Source organism: Aquarana catesbeiana, linkage group LG01 (assembly GCF_042186555.1).
Source record: "Aquarana catesbeiana isolate 2022-GZ linkage group LG01, ASM4218655v1, whole genome shotgun sequence".
Taxonomy (NCBI): domain Eukaryota; kingdom Metazoa; phylum Chordata; class Amphibia; order Anura; family Ranidae; genus Aquarana; species Aquarana catesbeiana.
Genome location: NC_133324.1, coordinates 879,234,072 through 879,246,778, shown reverse-complemented (window position 1 = coordinate 879,246,778; position 12,707 = coordinate 879,234,072).

Genomic DNA, 12,707 nt, shown 5'->3' with positions numbered 1-12,707 from the left:
GGGTATCAAATACACTATATTACCAAAAGTGTTGGGACGCCTGTCATTACATGCAAATTAACTTTAATGGCATCCCAATCTTAGTCAGTAGGGTTCAATATTGAGTTGGCCCACCCTTTGCAAATACAGTATTTCAGCTTCAACTCTTCTGGGAAGGCTGTCCACAAGGTTTAGGAGCGTGTCTATGGGAATTTTGACCATTCTTCCAGAAACGCATTTGTGAGGTCAGGCACTAATGGGATGAGAAGGCCTGGCTCGCGGTCTCTGCTCTAATTCATCCCAAAGGTGTTCTATCGGGTTGAGGTCAGGACTCTGTGCAGGCCAGTCAAGTTCCTCCACTCCAAACTCGCTAATTCATGTCTTTATGCACCTTGCTTTGTGCACTGTCATGTTGGAACAGGAAGGGCCAACCCCAAACTGTTCCCACAAAGTTGGGAGAATGAAGGTGTCTAAAATGTCTTGGTATGCTGATGCCTTAAGAGTTCCCTTCACTGGAACTAAGGGGCCAAGCCCAACCCCTGAAAAACAATCCCACACCATAATCCCCCCTCCACCAAAGTATTTGGACCAGTGCCCAAAGCAAGGTTCATAAAGACATGGATGAGTGAGTTTGGGGTAGAGGAACTTGACTGGCCTGCACAGAGTCCTGACCTCAACCCGATTAGAAACACCTTTGGGATGAATTAGAGCTGAGACTATAAACCAGGCCTTCTCTCCAACATCAGTGCCTTACCTGAGAAATGCGCTTCTGGAAGAATGGTCAAGCATTCCCATAGACACACTCCTAAACCTTGTGGACAGCCTTTCTAGAAGACTTGAAGCTGTTATACCTGCAAAGGGTGGGCCAACTCAATATTGAACCCTACGGACTAAGAGAGGGATGCCATTAAATTTCATGTGTGTGTAAAGGCAGGCGTCCCAATACTTTTGGTAATATAGTGTATGTTCTAATGCTTCTTTTTTTGGGTGGTAGACAATAATAGCTTACAGCTGTAGAACAACAATGCTAGATGTGTGAAGGAATGTGATGTAGATAATAATAGTAATCTGAAAATGTCTATTTTCTTATGTGCATACATATTTTTCTCCTTACTCATTATATAAGTATACAGGTTTGCTCTGTTCCTATATTTTCTCAAGATGGCGGGTACCCCCTACATCCCACACATCAGAAGAACGCGGAACTGAAGATAAAACCAAAGAGAGCCAAACCTCGTTATGAAAATTCTCCATCTTCTTTACTATCTTAACCAATGAGATGTACCTATTAGACTAACATAGCAATGACGTATTTGTGTGTATAAAACATTAACACCGCCTTGAATAAATTAGAAGTGTAACAGTAACGATACTGAGCGTGTCTCAGAGTGTTTACTTTTATATGCATGCATATCAACACTTTCAAAATTAGAGACAGCAGCAGATAACCTTGGGCTCGATTGGAGCTCTTAATCATTTCCATAACAGATGGTGCCGAAACCCGGGACCTCAGGCTACAGTCAAAGTTATACCGCGACAAGCATTCGGGCGTTAACTGATTGATGAGACAGGGGGGTTTGCGCAGCCCTAACAGTACCGGTGAGTTTGATTTATATTCTTACCACTGTACGACTCTCTTATCTTTCGGTTGACGGCTGGATTCTGTCGGTATGCTGAGACTGTCTTAGAGGCAGGTATTTCCTCGCCTGAGGTTGTTTTAACGAACCTGTCAATGGGTTTCTGCTGACTGTATTTGTTCACTGTCTGCCATTCTTTGGGCTACGAAACTCAGCAGTCTAAAAGTGCTACATGTGTGTTTATGTGTTCTCATCTCCAGAAGAGCTGTCGGCCTCTGGAGTGAGATGGTTTCCTTGTGGCAGTCGTTTATAGACGGGTTACTCTGGGTTCAATGAACCTTTGAGGGATATCTCAGCTGCTGGCTTTGCAGTCTGAAAGTGTTACAGAAGTCTCACCCCAAGACGAGTTGTCGGCCTCTTGGTGTAGAGCAGGGAAAAAAAAAACGTCTATAAACGGGTTTATTTTTGCAGGGTGGTCTGCCCTTGTGGTTATCTTAGCCTGCTGAAATTTTGCAGTTTGAAGAGTGGCAGGTGTAATGTCCTGTCGTGAGTGTATTTGTGGTTTACTGTTTGCTATATACACGAGAGGGGGTGGGGACTGGTTAAGGTCGGAGGGGGGGCTGCCCGGGGGATCTGTTGGGTCGCCGGCCGTTGCTCCTCACTACCCCTGATGTGTTTGTTCTTGTTCTGAGATTAACCGTACATTAGTCTTATGAGCCCCCACCGAAGGAATTTGCTGATAAGAACGCTGAGAAAAATATTAACCCCTTGGTTGTACGAGAGAAAAGAAAGTGATATTGTAAAGAAAGTGATATTGCAAAGAAGATGTTGAAATAGTTAACAAAGTTGAAAGAAGTGGCGAAAGTTATGTTGCTGAAGAAAACAGGGAGAAAAATCCTGTGTGATAAAGAAAATTGGATAAAGGAAGTTAAGAAAGATGGCGATTGTATTATGTATGTGTATCACAGAGCTGATGATATGTTGGAACTTGAAACAAAGGAGGGGAGGGACAGCACTGCCCTCCGTCTAACAACCACTCCTTTCTCACCACCCAAGCACAACCCACTGTGACAACTCAGCCCGGCGGCCATCTTAGTGCACCCATGCCTTCACTTTCTACCCAGTCCAGTGCACTTCCTGCTGGCGGCCATCTTGGTACACCCAGTAAGCTTAAACAGCCTGTACCCAGCCCTCCCTGTTTTAAACCAAGATGGTTCATACCACACACCTGTCTTCCCCAATACGGGAGCATCACATTCCCAGGCCGGATATGTTAATGATGAAGAAGCATCTGAGTGGGAAGCCCGACAGCAGGCAGCAAGGCCACCCACTGATTTAACCCCCAATCCGGCTCCAGACTCTCAGTTCCGAGAGGATCTCAAACACATGCTGGCAACCGTAAAGAACAGTGCTTCTTGCCAGACCCTGCCCCAACAACAGTCTCGGTTACCAGAAGGGGCACCAGTGATGTATGTCGCTTTTACTCTATCACAAGCAGCGGCCTTAGTGACAAGTCTGCCTGACCCAGAGAAGCAGCCAATTCCCTTCTACCACAGGATAGTGCAGATACAAGAAACTTACTCAGCTGCCTGGAGAGACTTGATCAGCCTATGCCAAATCAAAGCAGGATATGTCTTTTGGCCAGTCATGCAGATGGCCTTCAATGATGCCTGCCTGACAAGTGCCACTTCCTACACCTCAAGCGTGGAGTTCTGTGCACAACTCCACGACTGGGCAAAGGAGAAGTTGACGGATCAGAAGACCACAATCCAAGATATTAACCAAGATAAAGGGGAGTCTGTGAAGAAGTATCATGCTAGACTCATAAAGGCACACACACACATGTTATCAACTGCTTTTGTTTCAGGGCTCAGAGAGGATATCAGAAAAGGCCTGATGGTGGCCCGCCCTGAATACCGTTCAATGAAAATGTCTGATTTATTGTTGGTGGCCAGAGGTATAGAAAATCAAAAAGGTAAAAAACCAACGCCCCTCATGGTAACCCATGACGAAGATCCCACCTACACTCGTCCACCACCACTGCCCAAGACCAGGGTAAGGATCACCTGTTACAACTGTGGGAAACGGGGTCACATAAGGAAAGAATGCAGAGCCCCAAAATATCCCAAACGAGACAGGGAACCCTATGCAGGGCAACGGGGACATGAACCACCACCACCACGCCCCAACTCTCACTAGGAAATGGGCAAACCCGTGTCACCCCTTATGGCAGTGTCCTCAAGTGGAACTGGGGGACCCTTAGCAAAAGTCACGTTACCCATACAAGGAAAACCTACCACCTTTCTCACTGACACGGGTGCAGCCAGAAGCGTGTTGAGGGCTGTGGACCTGCCTGATAATTCTTTCCTTTCCACTATTGATGTTTCCTGCGTAGGAATGGATGGGGTGCCCCGCTCCAGTCCACTTCCTGATTTGCTTGCCAGATTTGTGGTGTCCTCTACATGTCCCTTGAATCTACTAGGAGCTGATGTGTTGTCCAGACTACAGGCCTCAATCAGGACACGCCTGAAGGGGGGATGAAGTTGCATACTCCCCTATCTTTAGAAGACTCATCTGCTTTGTGTTCTCTGCCTCTCCTGATGACACTTAATGAAGCAAAAACTTCAAGTTCAATACTGCAGGAAGTACTTGACAGAATCCCTGCGTGCCTATGGTCCACAGGACCGGAAGACAACGGTCACTTAAAGGTGCCACCAGTTTCAGTCAAGCTAAAAGAGGGCGCTTCATTGCCCCGGAAACCACAATAACCCCAAGAAGAGAATCCTAAAAAGAGAACCAGGTACCTACTGTGGATGCCTTTGACTGCAAAATACCTCACAGAGGTGGACCTTACAAACGTTTTCTTCAGTGTCCACCCTCACCCCTCCTGCTGGTACCTTTTTGCATTCATCCACGGAAAGAAACGGCAACATACCTAAACAGTTGTGCCACAAGGGGCACAGAACTTTCCAAGCCAGTTTGCAAAAGCTATGGCTATCATCCTTGACACATGACAAGAGGAACACCCAGAAGTGATTCTCTTCCAACATGTTGATGACCTTCTCTTTTGTGCAGCTGACTTACCCCCTGTTGAAGTCACCTCAGAAAGCCTGTTGTGCTATCTTGCCAACCAGGGCTGCAGAACCACAAAGCCCAAAATGCAGTGGTGCTCAACACCTGTCATTTTCCTTGGACTAATTTCCTAGTGCAGAGCATGGATTCCAGAAGCCTTCCTACTGATGCTCTGCAATCAGACCCCTTCCAGATGTCTCCTGAAGAAATATCTAAGTTTGAGGCCCTCAAGTGTGCCATCTCAGGCGCTAGGGCTCCCAGACTACGACAAAACGCTCAAGCTCTTTGTATCCGAACGTCTGGGACATGCTGCAGGTGTACTCACCCAATCACACGGCATCAGCCTACGCCCCGTAGGATATTTTTCCCGTCGGCTGGATGCGGTAGCAAGAGGAGGCCTATTGTGTCTGCGAGCTGGATTTGCTACACAAGCCTTGCTTGACAAAACTTTGAACTTGGTCCTCGGACACTGCCTCGTTCTGCTTGCTCCCCATGACGTTGTTGCCATATTCAACCAAGATCCAGCCGAAACACTTGTCCACTACCAGACACTTGAGACTCCTGTGTTCCCTCCTACTGGACAGCATTACTCTATTAAGTTGTCAAACACTGAACCCTACCACCCTTCTTCCACTTCTCGAGGGGGGAAAGGAGGAGGAGGAGTAGAGTCTTGACTTGTTACCCCATGACCACACAGGACACGCGGTCACCACTGAAAACACTGTTCTACAAGCTGAAGCCTTACCACTGGTGATGTCTACACAGGAGGCAGAGCTGTAAGCACTTACTACAGCACGTAAATGGGCAGAGGGAAAAAGAGCCAACATTCATATGGACTCAAGATATGCTTTCAGCATTGCCCATGATTATGGTGTTATCTAGGACAGAGGATTCCTGATGGCTGCAGGAACACCTGTAAAAACTTGATTGATGCCTTGCTTCTCACAACCCAAGTGACTATTATGAGTAAAAGCACACGACAAACTGAACTCAAAGGAAGCTTAAGGCAATCATCTAGCCAATTCAGCTGCCAAACAGACAGCTGGTGGTCCACGGGAAGTGGACAGCAGGGTGGTAGAAGACCACCCCGTGCTTACCTTACAGACTTTCCCAGTGGACAGAGTTTATCTAAAAGAACTACAGGAAACAACAAGTCCGGATAAGAAGGAAAGCTGGAAACGGAGAGGAGCAACTCTCAGAAATGGACTATTCGAGTGCAACAAGAAGCCTTGTCTACCCAGGAGTATGTACCCAGCTGTGGTGCAATGGGCACATGGAGCTGCCCACTTGACAAAGACTTTTATGAACTCTCTTATCAACAAGTGTTGCACCAAGAGTTACTCCACTGACCGACAACTTCTGCAGATCATGCATTATCTGCACCAAATGTAACCCAGGATGCACAGAAGAAGCACAGAAGAAGCACCTGGCAAAAGCCCTATACCCCATTCCAGAGGATGCAAATTGATCATTCTCAAGTGCCAAGAAGTGGCAGATTCGAATACGCCCTAGTGGAAGTGGTCATGACTGCCAGGACCACAGCTAAGAAACTACTGAGTGAGATAGTATGTAGATTTGGGGTCCCAGAGGTGATATTGAGAGATCAGGGACCAGCCCTAACAACAACCCTTACTAAAGAGATTTGGGCAGCACTGGGGGTTCAGTTGGCACTACACATCCCATACCACCCTCAAAGTAGCGGGAAGGTAGAAAGGATGAATGGGACACTAAAAACAGGATGTTAAAGATGGCCCAAGAGACTAACATGAGTTGGCCAGACAGTTAGCCCATTGCCCTGTTCAGTGTCAGACACACCCCCAGGGGAAACATGCCCTATCCCCTTATGAAATTTTGTTTGGTTCAGCTCCCAGACTTGGTTGTTACTTTCAACAACAGTTACAGTTACAGTCTGATGTGTTGACTAATTATGTAACCACATTATCACGAGAATTAACCTGAATGCATGTCCAGGTGTTTTCTTCCATTCCAGATCCTGAATTAGATACAGGAACACACCAACTACTGTCTGGAGATCCTTGAGCCAAGTTATGATGGTCCATTCCAAGTTTTGGTGACCACAGCCACCTCAGTCAAGTTGGCCAGGAAGAACACCTGAATGCACGCTTATCACTGCAGGAGAGAGTGTTTTCGGGTGCTGCATATCCTTTTTCTGTTTGATCTAGGGGGGAGGGGCCCAGGAGGTGGCCATCACAAAAATGATAACATAATTACGTTTTAGTGTAACTCTTCAGGTACACATGTGACCACCTTTACCTTAGATTACTGTGACATAGTACCTTGTCCGTTTGACCCTTCATGGTGATGCCATTGGTACAGTGATATCCCTGACGGTAAGGACATATATGTATGCCACACAGACAGTTACTGGGGACAGAGTTGTGGTTTCTGTGGGGGCCAGTGGGTTGGAACACAGGACCAGACTGGGCGACCACAGAGTGCATTAGACAAAAAAAAGATGAAAATAGAAAGCCCCATATCCTAACCAAAGATACCCCTGATACATACACTGACCCAGCACACAGTCAGAGGAGGAAGCGAGCAGCTCTCTCCGGAAGCTTTGATCCTCATGTATACATACATGTCATAGGGGTTACAAGGGGGGTCCCTGATGAATTTAAAGCCAGGGATCAGGTAAAAGCTGGTTTTGAGTCTTTGATCCCCATAACAACTGTCAGTAAGAATGTAGATTGGATTAACTACATGTCATGGTTATGCAATAGAGTTTGTCGATCAGCATACCTGTCTCCATGTGTTCATCTCTAGAGACCAGCTGACCCTCACCTGCAGCTTTTGTAACCTCCCCTCTAAGCATGGCCCCACCCCAGGCCCTATCAGGGAACCCTATATTAACCTGTGCACTGCAAGCCAGCAGTGCTGATCAACCACTGTGTGTTAGCCTCTGTGTGTACTTGCTATGTTTCCTACAAACCACTGTGTGTTAGCCTCTGTGTGTACTTGCTATGTTTCCTACATCTGATTTCTGTTACCGACTTTGGCCTGTTCCCGGCCATCCCTGTTTGCCTGTGGCCCTGATGTTCCAGCCAGCTCCCTCCTTCCTCTTCTCCTGTAGTCTACCGTGAGCGTGAGCTGTGAGACCCTGGGGGCCGCGACCTGGAGCCAGACTGCAGCGCAGTCCATCCTCACCACTAGAGGCTCTGGTGAACACCTGCTGGCTCTTAGACTCCGCGCCCTGGGGAATCTATGCTCTAGCTCCCAGTGGGATCTGTGTCAGTGATCCAGTAGACCTGCTTCCTGAACCTCCCAGGGTACAATCCGCAGCAGTCAGCCGTAGGGTCCACTACCTTGCAGTGCACTCCTGATCCCAACGGTGTGCATCTGTCACCCAGCCTCTAGGTGACCTGACACTACACATATTATAACCAACAGAGATTTGTAAATTACACTAAAGATGCCCTCCAGGGAATTGCTGACCAGTTAGCCCCCACTTCCTACATGACATTCCAGGACCGGATGGCCTTAGACATGGTGCTAGCTGGGAAAGGAGGTGTTTTGTAAAATCATAGGAAAAAACGGGAACCTGTTGTACGTACATTCCTGATAATACTGGGCCAAATGGTAAGGTTACTCTAGCTATAAAGAAATTAGAAGATCTGTCACTGGAGTTGAAGAAGAACTCAGGTATCACAGACCCATGGGATCAATACTTTAGCTGAATGAGTGGGTGGCAGAAGGTGCTCGTCCAGATAGGGGTAACGGTATTAATAATCCTGGTCCTTTTAGCCCTGATTGTATGCTGTATTCTACCTTTTGTAAAAAAGTTAATGAGCAAGGCTGTAGACAATAGCACACCTACATTTCTCCACCAAGAAGAAGAGGACCTCCTTATGATGGAAGATAACAAACCCTTCACTCCTCTACAGTCACTCCCTGTCCATAATCTCACAGTCCTATAGGGTTTTAGGGATAGATAGCGCCTGACTGCACCTCTCCAGCTGTATCGAGGAGGGAAGTGAACAGTTGCTGCCCAATTCTATATACAGCCTAAAAGAGTTGCTGAGGAGAAGGGCCAGGCCAAAATGGGACCTTTAGTATTAGGGACAGAAAAGAGAAAATAGTCATTTTAGGGGGGATTGTGAAGGAATGTGATGTAGATAATAATAGTAATCTGAAAATGTCTATTTTCTTATGTGCATACATATTTTTCTCCTTACTCATTATATAAGTATACAGGTTTGCTCTGTTCCTATATTTTCTCAAGATGGCGGGTACCCCCTACATCCCACACATCAGAAGAACGCGGAACTGAAGATAAAACCAAAGAGAGCCAAACCTCGTTATGAAAATTCTCCATCTTCTTTACTATCTTAACCAATGAGATGTACCTATTAGACTAACATAGCAATGACGTATTTGTGTGTATAAAACATTAACACCGCCTTGAATAAATTAGAAGTGTAACAGTAACGATACTGAGCGTGTCTCAGAGTGTTTACTTTTATATGCATGCATATCAACACTTTCAAAATTAGAGACAGCAGCAGATAACCTTGGGCTCGATTGGAGCTCTTAATCATTTCCATAACAGATGGATTTGTAAAACAAAAGTAGCGTAACTGTTGATTTGCTGTGATGCATCCAGGGGCGTTGCTAGGTGGGAAAAAGATCAGGGGCTTCAGCCCGGAGTCCAAGCCCGACACCGGGGGGGGTTGTTGTGTGGCCGGGGGGGTAAGCTCACCTGCTGGTTGCTGCCTGGCTTACCAGTGCCCATCAATGCTGACCACTAAAAACTGACCTACCTGACCCACACTGACCTACCTGACCATTTCACTGACCTACCTGACCCACACTGACCTACCTGACCATGGACCATTACACTGACCTACCTGACCCACACTGACCATTACACTGACCTACCTGACCATTACACTGACCTACCTGACCCACACTGACCTGACACACACTGACCTACCTGACCATTACACTGACCTACCTGACGCACACTGACCTACACTGACCTACTTGACACACACTGACCCACACTGACCTACCTGACTCACACTGACCTACCTGACCATTACACTGACCTACTTGACCCACACTGACCTGACACCCACTGACCATTACACTGACCTACACTGACCTACCTGACCCACATTGACTTACCTGACCATTACACTGACCTACCTGACCCACACTGACCTACCCAACACACACTGACCATTACACTGACCTACCTGACCCACACTGACCTACCTGACACACACTGACCTACCTGACACACACTGACCTACCTGACATACACTGACCATTACACTGACCCAGACCCACACTGACCTTCCTGACACACTGACATGCACTGACCTACCTGACTATTACACGTGACGTCAGACATCAGGAGTCCTCCTGCAGCTCAGCCATAGTGTGTTGTGCCGGCGCGTCCATCCCAGTAGACAGCAGGCAGCCAGAGACAGGAGAAGAGAGGACAGGAGAGGAGAGCCACCCACCGAGCGCCAATTGGGGATCTCAAAGTGAGGAGGCTGCATTGTAATTCCCGCTTTCTGGATCCTGCAGCACCTATGATGGACGTCACACGTCCCTCAATCCTGGCATTGGACCAGTGGGACATCCATCATAGGCGTTGCAGGCTCCAGAAGACAGGATCTGCTATGTCACTCGGCCGCGCTCCGAGTTAGATCAGTCCCCGCTCGACCTCGGGGGTAATAATAGATTTGTGAATGCCCGAGACTCTGGGCTTTTTGGGGGCCCACTCGGGGCTCCAGCCCCCCTTAGCCCCCCCGCTGATGCCACTGGGTGCATGGAACAGAGGTATTGAGTGGCTAACACAGGCGGTGGTGAGGAAGACAGTGATGGTGTAAGAGAACTGCTCTGGTGCACACACGTGTGCATGCACACGCCTACGGGCAACAGTGGACTTCCAGGGAGCTGATGCGCACGCGTGTGTGCGCAACGGACTGCATGCACGCGCAGGAGCGCGTCCCTAACACCAATTGGCGCCTACCGGCCTATTTAAAGGGTGCTCTGACTCACAAACAGCGCTGACTGGTCTTCAGCTGTGTCCTGATCTTCTGATTCCTGTTGTACTCTGCCTGAAACCTGTTGCTGAACCTGACTCTGCCTCTGGACTCTGATACATTCCTGATTACCGGTTCCTGATCTTGGCTCCCATTTTCACCTTGCTTCTGCTCATGCCTTTGTATTTCGCTGCCCGCCTGTTACCGAACCTAGCTATCCTTGAGACCCTGCTCCTGCTCTTCGCCTGGCTCAAACACTGCCTGTTATCCTGCCTGTGCCACCAAGCCTACTACTCGATCTGCAAGTTCTGCAAGCAACACTTACAGGCACTCGTGTTCCTCCTGGCTCTAGCCACCATCTGTTCCACCTCCAGTGGGGCTTGGGTTGGAGATACAAGGGAGGCCAACCTCGTCATATCAGACTCCTACCAGGTACATGACAGATGGTCTTGTCTGTTTCAGTTCTGTGGCATCATGAATGGGCAGCAAAATAGTACAGGTTATCCATGTGTGCATCTGTGTCTCTGCTCCATCTCTCTCTGTCATCCATATTGCTTTCTGCTCATCATCATTCTACCGTGTCTCCTGCTCTTGGTCTGTTTTAAATGCTGACGTGTTGTTTGCTGATTTACAACGAAATAATGTTATTTTATGTAAAACGTTCAGTGAACTGCCTTACCTACATGCACCTGTGCCTTGTAGTGATAAACTGACTTTGGTGCCCCTTTCTGCCTTTGATAAATCTGGCTTTCTTGTGTGTTGCTGAACCTAGCTTAAAGGTAAGCCTGCTCTCAATTTTTTTTTAATGCTATGCTGTTAATTAAACTAATACTAAAGTCTAGTTATTTTTAGTTAAAAATAACAAACATGTTATACTTTCCCAATAAATAAAACAAAAATAAACTGCGCTTGTGAAACACAAAAACAATACAAGCTGCAACACTAAGGATGGCCATACATGGTTGAATTTCGAAAGAATTTTCTTTTGAAAATCAGAAAATGTGTGCGTTTTGGATCCGATGGTGCCACCATTGATTTCGAAATTTGACCAACCAAGTCTTCAATTTCACCTCATGTTGCTACAGAAAAGAATTTTCGTGGCTGAGAATCTTCTTTTCTTTCCGGGAATTTTCTTTTCTTGCACATGTGCATTTCTTTTTCGATTACATTTCTCGCACGATTCTCCCATCATTAAATAGAAAATCGTTTGTTTTTAAAAAAATTTCCAACATGTCTGATTACTCAAATTCAATGGCCGCACTGCTGTTGCTGCAGCCCACTAACGGTGCAAAATATGAACAAAAATTCTTAGATAAAATTTTCAATAGAAAATTCTTTCGAAATTTGACCCATGTATGGCCTGTACGTGAGATATTATCACAAAATTCAAATATTAATAAACTGTGTTGCGCTAAACCAAAAAAATTACGGTGATTACACAAAGGTGGTCTTTGGGATCCTGGAGTTTAACATTTATTTAATCTGTTTCACTGGTTTTGGGACTTTTTGCTAGTGTCAAGCAATTGACATGTGGACTTACTGACAATATATATGTAGCGCTGGTAGATTTTCAATCTACTGCTGATAGGTAAATTTAGTGGGTTATCTGTTTGTACGTAGTCAGATTTGCCTCTGTTCCAGCTTGGCTGAGTTGTGTGTAGTTTCACACTGTGCCTGTGGGTGTCGTTGTCACCATGGGTCGGTGTTGGAAAGGCAACGCGTTGAAGCGTATGAGTGCTCCTCTGTCCCGGAAATAACTCGGTGGAGGTGGTCCTCCGAGTTGCATTCTGGGAGAGGGTATTTATGGGACAGACGCCATGTTTCAGGGTTCGTTTTCCGTTCCACCTGCTGGCCCTCCTGGCCGACAGGTATGCGCTAAGAGTACTACCTCGTGGTCCTCCGATCGGGAGGCCCACGTCGCTGCGGCATGTGGGTGGGCCCAGAAGCCTGTCTGGGGCCTACCACAGCGGCAGAGGAATGGTCCTGGGCTGTCTATCCTATGTGAAGAAGCTGGACAACTGGTCTGGAGAGGGGCCTGGTGACTCAGTTGGAGGACGCATCCTAA